The sequence below is a fragment of the Chiloscyllium plagiosum genome, unplaced genomic scaffold (genome assembly GCF_037043375.1).
Source record: "Chiloscyllium plagiosum isolate Xiang-an unplaced genomic scaffold, Cpla_swu_hap1 HiC_scaffold_51, whole genome shotgun sequence".
In the NCBI taxonomy this organism is placed as follows: domain Eukaryota; kingdom Metazoa; phylum Chordata; class Chondrichthyes; order Orectolobiformes; family Hemiscylliidae; genus Chiloscyllium; species Chiloscyllium plagiosum.
In genome coordinates, this window is record NW_028270189.1 from 29,651,756 (window position 1) to 29,656,068 (window position 4,313).

The window sequence follows — 4,313 nt, forward strand, 5'->3', positions numbered from 1 at the left end:
CGCTTGGAGACAGTGAGTTCCAGATTCCAAACACTCGCTGTCTGATTAAGTTTTATATCCATCTACTCAAACGCTCTTGCATCTTACCTGAAATCTCCGGTTCACTGGTGATTGGCAACTCCATCATAGGGAAACGTTTCGCTCAATGTGCCTAATCCAGACCCCTAATTATTTTCTGCATATCAATTATATCTCCTGTCAATCTCCCCTGCTCTCAGGAAAATAATCCCAGTCTGTCGAAACACTTCAATAGCTGCGCTTCTTCAATCCAGACAATATCTTGACAAATCACTTCTGCACTGTTTTGATAGCTGTCATATCGCTTCTATCATGTGAATTGCAGAATTGAAATCAATATCCTAGCGACAACTGAATGATGACATGAAACAAATGTGCAGAAACCACCGAAATTGGTCTTTTCCATTAAAGTCTCTTCACTTCTATTCGGTTCAGAGCCTTTTTCGTGAACCTGATTCTCCAATACTCTCTGGTCCATTCAAATAAATCACTATACGTGAGGATTGATCATGCAACCACCTTATCTGAGTGCATTAAGTGGTTTGTCGGTCCTGATGGTGATATTGGGGCACGTTCACCGAGCAACAATGACTTAATAGTGTCAAAGTGAAAGTGAGTGTTAGACGGTGGAATGCATCAGTGACATGGTAGGACTGACAGAAAGGGGGGATAGTGTTTGTGAAAGAGAGAGAAGTCTCCAATATTGGGTGAATTGGAATCCTGATATATGAATCGCAATGACGTCAGAGAGCAGACTGAAGGAATAAAATCATCACCTTGGAGATGATTTTCCCGTTAAAAATGGATTGATTCATTTCGGTGTTTGTTTCACACAAGTTACGTCGCATAACATGGAACAAATGTGCCATGCCATTACTCGGAAATGAGCGGAGTTTGCTGCAGTCACAACGCAGTGTACGAACCACTATATGACCATGTGAAAAAAAAAAACACGATATAAAAAGCAAAAAACGCAATGGCAGAGGTAGGTGAGGAACAGTACCGCATGAACAACAGGAAATCTTTTCACATACCGGACTGAGGTGTGGATACTGAGATTGAGTTGAAACCTTTTCCTTGATGTCCCTAGAGACTGTGGATATTCGATCATTGAGGATGTTGAAGACTGAATCCGATAGGTTCCTACAAAAGATGAAATGTACAGGCAATAATTCACGGTATTGTCGAAATGTAGTTTTCAGTAACACCGAAGTTTCACATCGTTATTTTATCCGTTCCACGAGACAGGGAAGTAAATATTGTTCACACTCACATTACACCAGTTCCCAGGTCTGGAGTCAGCGAAACTGAGCGGCGCAGAGGCGATGATCGAATCGGAAATGGGGAGTGGAGTGAATGCTTGTTTCTACTCTGTTGTCCCGTGATGAAATCCATAAGAACGCAGTTCTTCTATGAAAGTATATGGCCAATAAAACGCTGAGGCTGGAAGCGTTCACTTGGAGAAGAGAGCATTGGGACATCGGGCTGGGAGGTCTAATATGACCTGAAGATGCTTGAATTGACATGGCGCAGGGAGCACTGGGTTGGCGGGGGGGGGGGGGGGGGTAAGATACTGAACGATTTTAATCAGAATTGATATAGGTCATGGCAGCACACATGATTGTGGATTGAGAGAGGATTTGCCCCAGGGAATTGTCTCAATTGTAAATAAACATTTCGCAAAGATTGAGCACGTGTACAATGAGAAAAATGATTTAATGATGTCGCTCTCTGACATTTCTTGTATGTCTGACTCAACAGTCGGTCCTTTCTGGAAGGGTTTTTAAAATCTTTTTTTTCAGACTATTCAATTTCCTACAAGCTTGTTCAGGTCATTAAAGTAATCTAAAAGTCCGAAAATTAAAGGAGATATATGATGTTGTGATTCGGCTTGAGTTTCCCTCGAATAATGGAGGAACAACAGGAGAGAGGATGTGGAATTTATCAGATCGGCCGTAATCAAATTCAATATCTGGGCAGACAGAGGGTGAAAGGAAGCTTCATGTGGACAAATGTGTTTTCTTTGCCAATGAAACTAACCACGTCACAAAGTGGTAACGGCATCTGTGGCAGGACTCCTTTCGAAGCCTCGGTTCAATTAATCACCCCAAGAACATTAGTGTCAATGTGTCGTATTCTGACAGAAGGGGAAGATGCCTGGATAGTCACTTCTCTGTCGGCCATTTCAGCATTTGTTCTCCATCAGTTCCATTTACAAAGGAGTTTCTAGGATTTTGAAACTTGAGATTGGGTATTTGTTTCGTTTCCTTGCCATTCCCTGGAGCTGCAGCAATTGAGCAGCTGGGTTTGGTAAATACAAAGTAGTAAGAACAAACTATTTCAGATTCCACTTCTGTCGTGACCATGGTATACTCAGGGGATTTAGGGAAGGGATTCTTGCAATTGCATGTCAGGAATTAAATCCACATCTTAGCCTCACAGCAACTCCGTCATCAGTTTGGTAAAACCGAAAGGCCTTGCTGTCGAACCAAATAGGATTCCAACCTACAAACTCCTGACCCGTAGACAGTTGCATTACCCATTGCGCCATTGGCCAGGACATTACGGCATGTATCAAAGCTGCAAAGCAGTGTTGTTAACACGAATATGAACAACAACGTTCATGCTCACAAGTTGAATAACCAGCAAAGATAATCACCATCACTGCTTCACATCAATGGCCCGCACTTTTGAAGCAACAGACACAAAGGAAATACGTCTGCCCCTATGAAGCTGACATTCACCAGATATCTGCACTATATATTCAATGCGATCTCTGTTAATCTGATAAATTTCAACACAGAATTGTGATGGACAGAACAATGCCAGGAGGCATTTGAGAATTTTAAATCAGGATTATCACCGCACTATTTTTAGACACACCAACTATTTTGAAAACCTTCGAAAATTGTATTTGATGCTCGGGATATAGGGGTCAGAAATGTATTGATACAGAAAGATGATGATGGAATTGAATGGCCAATTGGCTACTTCTCGAAAAAACTCAAAATCCAGCAGAAAAAATACAAAATCTCCATTATTGAAAAAGAATGATTAAGTTTCACACTGGCCTGACAATATTTTAATGTTTATATGACAAATTATCGGAGATGGTTGTGGACAATGACAAATCTCTCGCATTTTTTAGAATCTTTAAACACCAGAATATGAGACTATTTCATTGGAGTCTTATGTTACCAACTTTAAACTTACAAAATTTAAATGCTCTTGGTCCTAAAATGAGACAGCAGATGTGTTATCTCAGATTTAAAGGAAAACCTTTCGATAAGATTTGACTTATTCCAGTGTTATATAGTTGTGCAGAATTAATATGAATGGTATAACTGAGATTAATACTTTTGTATTTCATAATAAATGGATTAAGAATTAGAGGAAAAGGAATGATGCTATCTTTTAATTCTGATGGTTCATTTCCTTTCTGAAGGGGGGAGGTGTTATGAAGCCAAAAGATGTCTGGTCACTTTAAGACAGAATGGGTCTTGTTGAATAGAAAGTACAGCGACAGATGCCAGCTAAAGGTCAGTCTGTTCCACATGTTACCATTCGCTGGGAAATGGATACCTGAGTTTTGGTTGCTGTTTTGTCGGCAATTCAAATACAACCAAAGGATACAAGAAGCTGACGGAATTTGAATATTATTGTTTGGACACCTGGAAAACAATCAAATTATGAGAATTATTGTATCATGGGGAACATATAATCCCAGCATTTTAAACACTAGAGGGAGAGCCACTGCCATCCAACAGCAGAGTAACTGCTGTCGAGCAGGAGTGCTAACTGGCCATTTCAAACACTCTCTATCAAAGATACATGTTCATATCAAACCGAACTGCAGCAAAAAAAAAATGACCAAGGGAGATCAGCATTTGGAAGAGTGAAATCAGCGGGGAAGATAGAGACTGTGTGGTCTTGAGATTGTAATGTTTAATATGTGGGTTGTTGTTAATGTACCCCCCTCAACCACATCTGCTGGCAGCTCATCCACATACCATCCTCTGTGTAAAGAAGTGGTCCCTCCCGTTCCCTTTTATTCCTTCCCCTCTAGCCTTAAACTGATCCCCCCAATCCTCGATTCTGTACACCTTGGAAAAAGACTGAGAGCATTAACCCTATCCATACCCCTCGTGATCTTATACAGCTCTATAAGGTCCTCCCCACCAGTCTCCTACATTCTCAAGAAAAGGTCCTAGCTTGTCCAAACTCTCCCCATAATTCAGATCATTGGGTCCTGGCAATGTCCTTGTAAATGTCTTCTGTACTATTTCTAATTTAAT